We start from the raw sequence: 15237 nt of genomic DNA, 5'->3' as shown, positions 1-15237 counted from the left end.
TTAGGGAAAATAGCACATAAAAAGCAATATTAAGCATGCTTCACCACTCAGCGACGACTACCGAGTGACTGTTTTTTTTAAGAAGAATAAATTTACAGACATCTAAACATAGCAGGCACGAAACACTCACTTTTATCCCAGGTAACGAAATAATACAAGAGTAACGGATTACCACTTTCTAACACGAGCGGTCAGTGCTAATCCCCACCACAAAGATCCGGGAAGATATAATTCCGGCTTGGGACCATGCGCCGAGAATGGCCAACTAATTTATTGTGTGCTCCTTATATTACCAAAAGAAATGTGTGCAGCAAGTGCATACTGCCAATAAAAACGTATGGGGCAAATATGTGGTGCTATACTAAGTGCATAGAAGACAGACTTCAGTAACCGGATGAAGATTCATAGGGTAGCGCTTAGTTATGAGAACATCCGATATCAAAAGACTGCCCTTGGTGGAACACCAATTAGTACAAATTACGAAGATGAAGTAGAATCTGGCTTCAACTTTGATTATTTTTCCCCCACGGAATGAGAAACGCGTTAACCTGCTCGAGCGGCCGGTGTACCCATCTACTCCAACACTCTAGACTCCGTCGAGCCGTCTTCGAGTAAGGAAGGCAGGGCGAAGTCGATTTTGAAGCAAGAAGCGCCGTTTCGAAAATCAAGTGTGGCGTCCCTCTCTCCCGGCTCGCGCCATTCAGGATGACGCATTTCCTTCACCTCGTATGGCGACACACCCATCTCGTAATGTCTCTTCTCCTGCTGCACGAAGCAGCGTAAAATAAACACTGTTATCAGCCGCCGTGTGTAGTAGTCATCGTTTCTGCGCTCCCCCTAGCTTAAACATAATAACGGTACAGCAAGGCACGTTTAACGGATCATCAACGGCGGCGCGAGGGGGATGGAAAAGCCCAAGAGCGGATCAGTTAGCTAAACACTCGCAGTAGGTTCGTTCCTCAGGCGATTACGTTTGAAGTGGGTGGGCTTTACCGATGGACATATTTAAAAAAAAGTGTTGATCATCCCTTTTCTCTTACCGAGTACGCAATCCTGGGACGGGAGATTAGCAGGTCAGACGGGTTGCTTAACCACCTGTAGTGTACCTTGTTTACTTTGCCGTTTCTAACTAAGGGCCTTTTGCTGCTTCCTGCAGGGTATATTGGATGCAGAAGCTCGGGCGCTTCCGTCGTAGGCTATTGACTTTGATAATGGCGCATGTATGCTTTTAGAAAACAAACAGAAACATAGTGACTTACCTAATACTTAGGAATGCCGCCTGCCTCGCAGTGTATACAAGTTGTAGCCCGTAATTCTAGATGCGATGAACAGGCTTGATTATGTTTAGTTAACGTGCTCAACGACTTTGGAACTGTTTCTTTCAGTTGTAGATCTATAGGGGCTTCTCGTATGAGCTCTCGCCGTTCACCACTTTTGTGACGCCACAAACCGTAGTACCCAAAAGCATACTGGGCGTCGTCTCCTGTTTTCACATTTCTGCGTTTTCTGTATTATTAAACAACTGCTTTTTGCGATTCCTGTCATCATTAAGATACTCTGTACCTTATTCATGTATACAGGCGAACTTGTTTCCATCTTTTGCTGTCCCTTTAACAATGCATTTTCTTCTGTCTTTGTCAGCACTAGTCCGACCGTCCCACCAGGCGTGGATTCTGTGCGACTTCGTTGTGACGAATTCAATATATTTTGAGCGGGCAGGCATATGCAAAATAACCCAAAACATTAGGATTTGATGATTTCAGGACATCAATACTATCTCTCGCAAAATTTTGAAAAACACTGCAGTTTGTTCCTCAATTGCATGCAAGACCTTTGCGCAGTCATTAAAAAGGTTGTTGTTCCGGAGGATTGATAGGTGGGGCCGGTGGCTTCCTTTTTCATACAAAGAAATGTCTCTAATCCAGGAAATTAGCAGCCCAGTTCATTAACGATTGCCTACGGTGACGACTAAAACAGATAAGGTATATTCACGTCATGTGTTTTCTAGAAAGTAAAGTTTTTTTTAGGCGTCGCCAAGATATGTTTAGGAAATCATATTCATGCCAGACACAGTGTCTGGCCTTCACTAACCTATATCTCCGCAGCTGATCGCTCATCCACTGTAAATTATTTCGTCATGCATTTTTTTAGAGCATTCAATACCGCCGGTCACAAGTTAATCCTCCTGAAACTAAAGATCCTCAACATAGATGCTACCGTCTCACAGTGAAAGGATTGCCTGAACTGCGCACCATGTGGGGCAAGTCACAACACGCCTATACGCAGCACTAAGGAAGCCACTTCCAGTACAAAAGAGCACCTAGGCGTACGAACGGCGGGTCTCCAAAGGCGGGGGATCCAAAGGCGGTCTAGCCCAAACACACTACCGTATGGAATTTACTGATTACGCTGAGATATACACTACCGTGTTCGGAGCTGGTGTACACTGACAAGCGCCTACTTGCACTGCCTGTTCGTTCCACGTCTTCCCGTCGCCGCGCGAACACATTCACATGTTATTATTCTTGCTCGAGTCTTTTCGCAAGGATACGACATAACTAAACTTCTTGAGCGAGAGCACGGCACTAACCTTCTACAAGTATGCAAAAGCATCTCGCACTCGTAATGGCACGTGCGTTGGAATAACGCCGTGATTGGTTCTGACACGTAAGAAGGTCCGAAAGGCAAGTACGCATTGTCGGTTAAGGCATTTATGCGTTCTTCTGGCGGTCCCAGGTATTGAGAATGACTGTTTGCGCCGGCCTCACCTTCCTACTGTCTGCCCCGCTTAATGTCTCGCATAGAGCAGAACGGTGGAAGAACGCACTGGAAGAACGCACAGAAAAACTGGAAGACTAGAAAACATGTTACGCATGGTATTAAGAGCATCCCTCAGATCCGTACAGAAACCTGCGCGAGCCAACGGTGGTCTATAAGAAACGCAGAACAGAACAGCTCATCACAGAACAGCTATTTGTCGCCCGATAAACTTAAATCTACTAGAAATAGCCACAAACTCAACCTTGCAACTTTTCATCCACGAACTAATCTATTTAAGTACAGCTTCTTCCCTCGAACAATTGAAAAATTGAATCTACTACCAGGTGAAATTACGTCATTGCCTTTGGAAAAATTTCTGCAGAATTTAAATTGATTGCGATATGTCAGTTTTGCATAATTTCAATGTCTTGCTGTACTTATTATCTATTATGTCTATACTTTATGAATAAGTGAATTTCACTGTGTTGTGTTTTTATCTGTGTTATTCTGTGCAGAAAATTGTATTGCATTCTATGTACCAACCCACTCCTGCGATAGCCCTGTTGGGCTGCAGTATAAATAAATAAATAAATAAATAAGTACAAAAATAAATAAATTAAAAATAAATAAATAAATAAATATATAAATAAAAACTTCTGGAATGCAATTGTGATTTGTACACAAATACACTCGAAGTTTGATGCTATAGCTAACCTAAAACGTTGATGGTTGTCCGTTACAGCTACCAAGACCCCACTGCCACGGCGTCCAGCACGGTCAGATCTGAACACTGAAGAGGCCTTTTGAGAGTAAAAAATTTCGCTGTCCCGAACGGAACCGTTCTACCACGTCTCCGCCAGAATAACAATATCTTCGGACGTTGCATCGATGGCGCTTAGCAAGCCACCCCGATTGCGAACAACACTTTGTATATTCGTGAACAAGATGAACGTATCAGTATTCGGCGTGTGCGCATGTCGGCGAGAGCTCTCTGCAGCCGCGACGAAGGAAGGTTCGCTTCAATGATTAGAACTTTGGTTGTGGTCGCAATTACCCACAACTGTCCTGCACTTCCGAGCGTCATCCTACCGATATAACACGTCGTTAATCTTGATGTTATTGTAAGCGAGCCTTCCTTTTCCACCCGCATTGGTTTTCTCGGTTGCGCTATCCCATAATTCATTTCTTTTTTGCCTGGTAGCTGCTGAAAAATATTCCGGTACCGAAATAGTGCTGCCTTTAAGTTTAGGACAGCTTTTGAAAATCAAGTCTTTCTCGCGGTAGTCCATAAGTTTATACACTACAGGTCGTCATCTGCAGTTTTGCTTCCTGCCAATCCTGTTCATGCGCTCAGTAGATGATACTTGAACGTCCACCACACTTTTAAATACCCTTGAACTACACTTTGCGTGAGATCATCAGCTGTTTCCCCAGGCTTTTCGGCAATTCCAAACACTAGTACGGTGTTACGTCGGCTGCGATCCTCTAAATCAACCAACTTGGTTTCCAAAATCCGGACATTTTTTTTCGAGACTAGACACTTTAGAGTTTAGCTCCTTAACGTTGAATGCAAGCCCCTCGACAGTTAGCAGTTTCAGTTCAGTTTCACCTAGCCTTTTGCGAACTTCTTTTGGACGGTTGAGAAGGTCCTCCAACATTTTTTTCTGTTTCAGGCTCTGGGTCGGGTTCAATGTCCCCACACAACATCAGCAATGACAATACAAAATCTTCGACGAAGGAACAACTCGCATGTGGGCACGTCAGCTGGATAAAGAATGGATTGCTCGTTTTAGTTGTTGAAGTATAGATACTGACCTGCAGAAGAAACAGAAACGGTCTCGGCATGATGCTGACAGGAGGCCACCTGACTTGCCCACTGAAGAAACGGTCCGGTTACGGTTCTTTTCTAGGCTGTGCCGTCGATGTTGCTCCCACCGGGCGAAAGGAGTCCGAGTCATTGTCATGTCCCAGTGGCTGGTCCGCCCAGGTGCCGTAGGAACCAGGCGCGGGAACGATAAAGCACGCTGTTGGATGCGATACGCTGGCCTTCGCTTTCACGCTGAACAGAAGTATCTGCAGAAGAAACGGAAATGGTCTCGGCATGATGCTGACGGAAGGCCAGCTGACGTGCCCACTCTATTCTTTTATTGAAACTATCCCCCCCAATGAATTGATAAAACCGTGATACTTCTAGCTGACGTCGCGTGCATATGTCTTTATTCGCTGGAATATTATGTCATCATACACAAGTAAATACCGTTATCCACCAATACCGCTTCTCCGGGCCTCCAATTCACAGAACTACAAGGAGGCCTAATTTTTTTCAACGAAGTTTGCTTTGCATAACAAGTGTTATGTATTTTTTCTACCTTTCGCGAAGGAAATTCTAGTAGCGAAAACCGGCAGTCATTCAACCGCTTCCTTCAAGCAGCTGTGGGTCTGCCAAGTCACTTTGGCGTACTACCGGTGAACATGATTGGTAGGTCCGGGAAGCCGAACAACGCAACATATACATTATTCCATGAAACGCCGTAGGAGCCAATTACCTGCCTTCAGAAGAGCACTGACCAAATATCAAGGCGGAATGCGAAATACCCTGTTGTACAAGAGTTCAACAAGTTCTCTGGGCAGAGTAAAGGCAGGCCTAGAGGCTCTCAAAAGCAAAATCAATGAACTTGTGCAAGATAGCAACATCAGAAATATGGAGTGCAAACAATGGTAAGAAATTAAGGCATCCTTGCGTTTCTCCAAAATGGCCGCAATAAATAGACTGCCACCGATCACCATATTCTACTGCACCAGCTGTTATTCATAGAGTTGTAAGCATAGAACAAGTCAAAAATACGAAAATCATATCTTAACAACAAGTGCTGATTATGTTGATCCGTTGAAGCAAAAGTAACAGCACAATGGCGAACTCCATAAAGTTGCTAAAAAACTGAAGACATTTAGGTATTGTGAGAGTACAGCTTCTCAAGGTAATTCGTCACTAGAGAAACTGTTACTGTATCTCTAGAGATCCAGCGCAGGCTTGTCGGTAAACTATGCAATTCGGTGTCTCAGTGCACAATTTTTAAAACCATCGATAAGCTATTCATCCGCTCGAAGCTGCCCGCACAGAGCGTTCAGCTTTATAACCCTGCTAACGCACGTCTGAGGACGTGAGACACTCGGCAGAAAGTTGAATGTATTGTGTCTCATGTTTTTACGTATTGTGAAGAGGACGTCCCACATGACATCCTATACTGCAGCCGAAAAAACGTGACCAAGCCGTCTAACCCTTCCGGCAGACAACGAACGTTCCAGAGTGAAGAAGTGCATTAGACCTAGAGTGGCAATGAGGAAGGCACCGTTGTCCCCTTCTTTATTTCTGTGCATCTTAACAGTAGATCAATTAAGTAACGATAATCTAGCTATGTTTTTTTATGTAAAGCACCAGACAAGGCATGACCGATACGTCCTACGAGAAAATCTGTAAAGCAACCGACTACGTCCCGCAATTGTATCCACATAAAATTCTATTTACAAAAAGGAATACTGTTTCTTCTGCAACGATTGCGTTTATGTCACCCAAAGCTTAAGTTCAGGTGCATAACTGTAAGAAAAAAACACTGCTTTCTGCCTGAAGACGTCGTCGTCGCACAAGAACATCCACAAAATTCTCGCATGCCAGATTTGTGTCCAAACACAGAATGAAAACAAGAAGAAGGCGCGTTCTATGCGCTTTAGAAGAACGAGAAAAACGGCGCAGGAACCGGAGGAGCTTGTCCGCAGAACGTAAATGAGCATGATAACCATACCGCATGATGTAGTGCACCAAGTAGGGAGGGGAATAGAGTTTCTTACAGTATACAGTAGAGAGGAATCTGGCGCTAGTATCTGTGCGGCTCACATCAAGGCTGTCTGTGTCGTCATGGACCGCCATTATACATAGCGCTCGCCTTAGATTCATCATTGGCTTGGTTTGAAACGTTTTATTGACCGCAAATTTAAACAGGACCGCCATTATACATCTCGCTCGCATTATATTCATCATTGGCTTGGATTAAAACGTGTTAGTGACCGCAAATTTAAACAAAGTCCCACAAAAACGCTAAGAATAGTGTGCAACTATTTAGGTGGAAAATAAAAACTGGCCGTTTTAAAACTAAGGAAAAAGGAAGTAAAGCGTATTTTTGCCAGAACGGTTGTGCCTGCTATACCGCAGGCCAAGGTTGTAGTTACAAACAATGTTAATATTTGGTGGGGGGGAAACTCAGTAGACTCTGATTTTATTAATTTTACCAATATTTCAAATAAAAAGTGTTTGAATAGTTTGGAAAAATTTTGTGCATGCCTATGAAAATGTTGCCTTCGTGGTGAACCGGTGCAGGGACCGCCAACTAGTTTAACAAGAAAAAAAAAATTCCCGCGCCTTCCCGCGAGGGGAACACGAGTAAATGCAGAGCATTGGGGCCTCAGTACTGGTTGAAGGCTGTTGCTTCTATCGCTTCTTCCGTGATGCTGGAGTAGCAGACACGAGTAAACGTGGGAGCGAGCGTCAACCAAGGAAGGAAGGAGCAACGCAGTGACTGAAGCACGAGCGACCGCTAGCGGCTTTATATTTGCAGCGCGCGCAGTAGAGGTAGAGCGGTACGGGGGGGGGGGGGGGGGGGGGGGCCGGGGGCGAGCGCGCATGCGCAAGCAGCGCGCGCTCTTCTACGCCCCACCGCGCTGCTATCGCGCACGTGTTACGCCGAGACACGGCCGGACTGGAGGAGCGGCGAGCACGCACTTTCATATGAAAGTGCGCGCCCGCCGCTCCTCTAGCCCGGCCGTGGCCGAGACCGCGACGGAGCGTTCCGGGGGTGACGAGCGAACGGACTGACTACGACGCATGCGCGTAGCTGCTGCGGACGCGGAGCTGTGGACGGCGTCCGACGCAGGAAGAGGCGAGGCTAAGAAATTCTCTGCATTTAAAACATGGCGTTAAACAGTCGCGCACGAAGACAAGTCAGGATGCATGCAAGCGCCCATATCTGTCGTATCCCCGTGGTCGTATCTTGTCTTCATCGAAGTACGTTTTGTTTCTTCTTTTCGTCGGCTACAAATTTCGCGGCGGCATATTACCCGCTCAGTCATGCGTCCTTCGACTGCGGCATGAGCAACGCCAGGTGCGATCACGCACTGCCTGCTGTTTTACCGAACACGGCTACCACACAACAGGACGATTTCGGCTTCCTTGTAGATCGTAAACGTGTTAATGCATATTGAAGAAAGCAAACCCCAAAAACCGCATAATAAGCCAATTGTGATGCCAAGCCCAAGCCAAGTCTTCCTATGAACCCCCACGACGACATGGCTTACACGGCACATCTCTAGTATACTTACTAAGAAAATCTATGGGGAGAGGGTCTAGCTTCCAAAAGCAAAGGTAATATGCTGCGCAGGCACTTGCAGCACCGAGGTTTAAAAGCTGTTCGATCGTGGCCGACGACGCGCCTTTTTACCTTTCGGCATGTCTGAAAACTTTCTAAGTGAGCTGGAAAGACCAAAGTTGGAAAGTAGGTATTTGGACCGTAATCACAAGGAAATGTTTTCCGGGACGTCAACGGGACGATCAGAAGAATACAAGCACTCTATTTTCTCGCAGAGGCGCAAGGAAGTGACGTTGTTTGTGGTTGTTTGTAGCAATGAGATTTCAACAAAAAACTTTTTATCGCAACTACGAAAGACTGCGAAATTCAACGGGTGAAAAGATGTGTGAAGTACAATGGGATTTCTGAGTGGATCTGTCGCAAATAAAATGCGGTTTTTAACAATAAGTTTCTGAATCAAAATGACATCAAATCAATCAAAGAACCGGTACATGTGTTCCGAGGCGGGCCTAACCGTGTTTAAATAAAAAAGTCCCAGCTGCTCTTCTGTACAAAGTAAGAACCGCCAACGCATAATTGTTGAAAAAGGCTTGCGGATTTACTAATGCGGCACCATCACTCCACTCATTCTCAAAATATTTTTTCGTGGCAGCTGGTCTGCTGTCAAACATAATTATCAAGTTTCCGCAAAAATATGGCCGTGCTGAAAACCCAAAACTGTGACTGATGCAGGCAGGTGCAAGGGCTCACCCGAATCTTGTATGCCGCGTGCAGGCGGCTGCAATGTGGAAAGGCTTATACTGGCAATACAGTGGGGACAGAAGAAAGGATACGTGATTTTAAGAGGTTCCGTGCCTGTGCAGGTATGTTTTTTAAGGGCTGCTGGAGGTGGTGTCCTTGGCCCACACAATGTCTGTAACTGAACTGATCCCACCAAAATGTCTTTTCCCCGGGATATATGCCATCTCCAACCATGGGTGACCCTACAGCGGGCCAAAAACAAGTCCCAGCTCATATAAACAGGGAAGACTTAGATTATCACATATACGAAATACGTAAAATATTGCACATATTTTGCATAAGTTTGTGAATTTCCTGAGGCCCTGCCGACACCTCAAGGCTGGCCTGACACACCCTAAATGATGTCACACTGGGGAGTTAAAAATTGCCCGAAACCAGTAAGTACATAGTTTCAGAGAACAGTAATGTAATAATACTTGGAACAGCCCAACTCATGCTAATGACAGTTTGTCATGCGACAAGTTCCTACAGATAAATCGACTCACTCGGTCGCAAATGAACCGTGGCCGAAAAAAAAGAAGGTCGTCGCACCACAAAGGAAACGAGTTTAATAAGGCCCAAAAGTGGATGTCGTTTCCCACTTCTTTTACCACCCTATTTTGCAACGTCTTTTTAAGTACAACTCAAGAATATTCTCCCGCACAACGCCCACGAGCATTCGACGTCAAGCGCAGATTTACAGTTTAAAAGTCTACATACAGGAGCACATATGCCAAGTGGCCCAAACTTAAAGGAGGTCGTCGCAAGACAAAAAAAATGAGTTACCGTTGTGGTCACCTCAATTGCAGAACAAAATGAACGCCGCAAAATCCTCCTGAGAAAACGATTACAGAAGCCGGCACGAACAACGACCTGACCGACGTAGGATTGAAAACCTTCAGCATTCGGGAATATCGTGTTGGTGTGGTCACTTGTGCATCATAAAATAGGGCATCTTCAAATGACTGATAACCACAAAAAGAAAACAAGAGATGCAAAAACAACTTCTCTAAAGTCGTCAAAAACATGCAGATTTTCATGGGTAATACACAAAAATATAGCCTTGGAATTGAGTTTGATTTTTACCAAGCCCACGTAATTACCAGAAGAAAGCGAATTCCAAAGTATACATCAGGTAAAGAAAACTTGAAAGGACGTAGTGTGGTTATTACCCCTTTTTGCGTCCCAAAACCTCTTCTTACAATAAACTTAACTAAAATCTTGTATAGCCGCTTTTTCTTCAATCGCACTTATTTCATCTCAAGCGATATGCGGTACGCTTAGCAACCTTCATTATACTGCATCGCAGAATCAGTAAAGCGGCGTTGTTTGAAAGACAACATCGAGGGAAATATTATACCATTTCCGAAAAAAAGTGGCCGGTTTGGACAATTCGATTGAATGAGCAGAAAACATAATTGGACCAGGGACAGGTAATGACAGCCTAAGACACTTCCTGAATGCCTTTTCCAGCACAACACATCTGCACATATATAACACCCATTTTTTGGTAAAGGTCCTCCCATTTTCGGGCACGGTACAATCGGGTTTCTAAGAAAACCCGGCTTCAAAGTCTCCAACAGCATTACCACTGACACAAACAGTTCCCAAAATCCAACAAATACAAACCAAAGCAATCCCTCACCAACTTGTGAGTAAATATTGGCACACCCAATCTTCAATGGGAACCCTTTGAGATGTTGCTTATATTTCGTGGTTGCAGTTGTCACTTTGTTTCAACCGTTATGGCGCCCAAGAAACCAAGCAATGCCCGGCACACTTCGCGTTCCGGAGACATGATTGCGCGATTAACGCAAACAAAGCAGAGCAATATTTTTCAGAATGTTTACCGCCCTGAGTATATTCAATTTGGAGAGCTTGAATACTTCGAGATGGAATCCTTCAACTGGCAGCATACGAACGCACGGCCGGTGATGTGTAACGTTATAAAGGGAAAGGAAACCGCTTTTGTTGTTCCCGCTATGGTTTTAATGGCAGCAGAAGCTGGGAGAGCAAGTTAACGAACAACCTAAATTTTCAGCTGCCACAGTAGCCTGCGCCTAATAAATTGCCCTTGGACGAGGATTTGTTGTCACGTTCTCGACCTCTGCGCTCTGTCTGTCAACTTTTTGGCGAAAGCAAAAGATACCAAGGTTACCACAATAATTTGCTACCCTTCACTACACATGCCCGATGCCAGGTATAGCTTGGGCGCATAGAACCTCCTACATTTTCAATTTTGTCAACATCACAGAATTCGTAAGTCTGATGGCTCCGTCTCGCCTCTACAAACACCCGTGTCATTCGCTAAAAAAGGCGTCAAGCATGACGCAACTTCGAGTGGGGCGGGACAGGTGTTGTAGTATTTTAATTACAAAAAGTGCAGCCCCTTGCCGCTCGATGTTGCGCCGACGAAAGAAAAGAAGCAACCACAAAATGTGCACTTCCTGACTGACGACAGGGAACACACGCCAGGAAGTCTGCTTCACTTTTTTCCGCACACTAGGTAGGTGCAGCCGCAATCACGGGAGCCACGAGTGCGAGGGAGAGCGCCCTCCCGGAAGTCGCACAGACTAAGCGGTCCCCGCGTTGTGGGGAATGAGGTAAAGATGAACAGGGGCGCGCAGACAAACGAAAAAGAAGTATGTTGGGGAGATCCAATGACTTGCCCTGTGGCGGTCGCTCCTGAATCGATAGCGTGCCGCAGGATAAGGAGCACGCGCGGTCACCGCTTTTTTGCCGAAAAAGTTTTCTGTAAACTTCCCTCGGCGAGTAGGCAGCGAGCACTTGATAGTTCTTTCGGTTCAATTCGCGCCATTAGCATGCCCTTGGGGACTTCAATAAGGTCCTTTAGGACGTAGTCACGCATGTAAAAATTACTTAGGATCGAAGAGTGAAGTTGAACAAGTGCCTCGGGTAGCCCAGCAATTTGCGGGCCCTCGCGCCTTGGGAGTGCATGAAAGCACCCTGCAGCACTCCGTGGCAAGCAATAGCTCCTGCTTATCTTAGAAACTCAAGCAGGAGGCATGACTCAAGAGTGAGTATGCAGCGGGCGGCCGCATTGAGCTTTACTTGGTTTTTATCTGCTCGCGTTCTTAACAGGTAGCTTTTGGGATATGTGCAGAGCTTGTACGTTTGGTGTTTCTCACTATGGTGGTCGTACCGGCATTGTTGAAGCGTTACGTGCGGGCAGATATTACACACGTCTGCAAAGCGTCGTCGTCGCTGACTTTAGCTTTTATTTTACTCTCTTGAATATATGCGGTTCTTTGATGGAAAAATGATAAAACAACTACTACGGCTGCTTAAAAAATGCAGACGGTATACCTGACATACACAAGCTCAAAACCACATAAATGTCCATCCTAATTCGAGAAAAGTGCACAGCTTAATGCCATAAAAAGAATCAAGACGTCCAATTTTCTATCCCGCTTACTTCGGCCCAGAAGGTACCTGTCTGGAATAAAGACATTTTGGGTTTCGTGTAGCGCTCCTCGAAGCTAAACCTTCTAAGAGGCCCAAACGGCCTACATGGACCCAGAAATGCCATACAAAACTGCGATGCGATGAAAACTGCGATCGATTTTATCTGTAGAAAAAATAGCGTATTTATACAAGTTGTTCAAGTCGTGCTCCACACGAGACAACAAAAAGATAAAATTACTTAAAAAAAGGGAATTGTACAGCAGTAACTTGGCTTTATACGGGAGATCACCTACAGAATACACCATTCGAACTGTGCGCGAAAGTTACGCTGCGAGAAAATTATAGTGTGTATTCCAACACATGTCTTGATCTAAAAAAACACCTAGCGTTTTTGCAGACATCACCAGTTCGAATTTGGAGTGGTTTAACTTGATATCAGCCGGTAAAATGATATTTCTCTTTTTGGGTTGAAAAAGCCTCGTTTTCGCTTTATTCACGTTAACTCTAAAGCCGTTGTCCGCTAACCACCTGTGCATTTTTTCGAGCACTTCATTTGCGGTATGTACCAACTGCAAGACATCACAAGATCAGACAAGGAGAGTAACATCGTCAGCGTAAATTATGTATTTTGTGTGAGTGTCAACGCTCACGATGTCATTAATAAAATTGTTGAAGAGAAGGGGCCCTAAAATAGTGCCTTGTGGTACGCCTATGTGCAGTTGTCTGATTTTAGAGTGGAGAATATTTACCTGAACAAATTGGCTTCTGTGACCTAAGTATGACGTTATAAGTTCTAGAGCTATGCCACGGATACCATAGTAACGCATATTTTCGAGCAGTAGTTTATGATTTATACCATCGAAGGCTTTGCTTTGTTCGATTAAAACACCTAATGTAAGTTGTTGTTTTTTAATGTTTTTCAGAAGGAATTCTTTTTGCTCAAGTAACGCTAGATGTGTGGACCTTCTCAACTTGCCAATAAAGTCTTTCAAGTTTCGTATGTGCGTACCTGCATTCCCCAACAATGGTGGAAGGACCTTGTGGAGGTATCGGGACAACCGGAAGAGACGTGAACGTGTAAAATTTACGATTGGTCGTAACAGGGTTCCATCCTTGTGAATCTTAAGAACTCCGTAAATTGCAAGCGCCGAGCCGTCCGTGCAGAGAAGGTGGTAGTATAGGCTTTTCTTCGATGCAGGTAAGCCTTTGAATATCTCTGAGAGCGATTTCAGCAATTCCTTTTGAATTCTCGAGGTGGAATGTTTTGCAACTTTGGAGTACATGGTACAGTCTTCGAGTAGTGCCGACAACTGGTTCCCGTACGCAGAGCGGTCAAGGATGACTGTTGTGTTTCCTATATTGGCAGGGAGCACAGACACATCTGCGTTAGACAGCAGAGCCCGAATAGCCTTCTGTTCCGCTGTAGTGATGGCCTGTGCATCTCAAGATTCGCGCAATCTACAAAGAACACCAATTAAGTTTGTGCTTACCCAATCCTGTACGTCTTTCACCAGTAGTTGAACTGCACTTTCGAGAGCGGCTTTTATCTTGCCGGAGTACGGTGACTTAACTTGGTAAAAGTTCAGTACCTTCAGAGAACTTGAGCCTCCGAGGTCGATAGCTCATACGACATGTTCCGAACTTCGAAGTTAGGCGGAGTCCACCTCTTTCCACATTCTAACAGTAGGGCTCTTTGGTTGGTCTCCTGAGGGGCCTCGGGTTTTTCTTTTATATGACGCAACTGCTGGTTCGCTACCAGCTGCATGCCAGGGAGGAAGTCTGGAATCATTACTCCATTTGCCACATCGCAAAGAAGAAGGCCTATATCTCAAGCTACCTGACAGTGCCTCTGCATTCGTCAATGCGTGCCTGTAGAAGCAGGCGTTAAGCCTACTCCACCACTTGGTGGCCGAAAGCAGAACTAACAGGTCGCTCAAGCCGCAGGGACCTTGGAATCAATTGACTAGACTTGCAACGCAGGTTGAAGCATAGGTGGGTTGAAAACGCCTCTATTTTTCTTCAAATGCCCAAATATCGTCGAATACCACTGACAACGTCATTGTCCATGACAGGGGCGGCGAACACGATTCCCCATTGAAATGAGCAGGCAGAACCGCCCACAAGGCCCGCATCAAAACGTGCTGTAATTCCCTAAGTCCCGCACACCAGTGAAGCTTTCGCACGTATTTTAAAGGAACGCGGTGTGCACATCGCGCATGTGCCCACCAGAAAACTGCGTTCTGACCTCGTCAACGTGAAACAACGTGAAAGACCCACTCTCACGCTCCAAGTGTCTAGGTGTTGTTCACCAGATTCCGTGCGCGAATGCAAATCTGTGTAGATTGGAGAAACAGGCAATCTTCAAAGAACAATAACGCAGCACCGGAATGACGTAAACTAGGGCCATGCAAAAACAAGTGCACTGGTGCAGCACTGTCAGAAAACGGACACGTGGTCGACTGTTACGACGCGATAGTCATGACAACCGACCGCAATCTGTGTTCTCGATTACTGCTCGAACCCCTCATCATTGAGACGATGCCCGACGCTATCAACAGAGCGGACATCAATCTTCACCTTATCTATGCGACCTCATTGCGACGCCTCATGCCCAATATATAGCTTCGTTGCCCACGCACAAGGTCACTGTGACCAAGGTACCCGTAGTGATACCGGAACGTCAAACGGCTTTTAAGTAATACACTTTATAAGCGACCCCAAACCATCCACCGCCGGCGGCGGCGTCGGCGTCCGCAGTGCTCCTCTATAAAGAAACAGCATCCGGCGCCAGGTTTCGATCCGCGGACTTTGCGGCCGCAGCGCGACGCTCTACCGATCAAGCCACGGACGCTACGGTGATATCAGTGTTGACGCGCCTTATATCTTTAACGCATTCAAACTACGTCGTCAGCGG

The sequence above is a fragment of the Haemaphysalis longicornis genome, unplaced genomic scaffold (genome assembly GCF_048455015.1).
Source record: "Haemaphysalis longicornis isolate Haplotype H1 unplaced genomic scaffold, Haemaphysalis longicornis Haplotype H1 scaffold_6, whole genome shotgun sequence".
Classification (NCBI taxonomy): Eukaryota; Metazoa; Arthropoda; class Arachnida; order Ixodida; family Ixodidae; genus Haemaphysalis; species Haemaphysalis longicornis.
The sequence above is the reverse complement of the archived record's forward strand: the minus strand, read 5'-3'. Positions refer to the sequence as shown.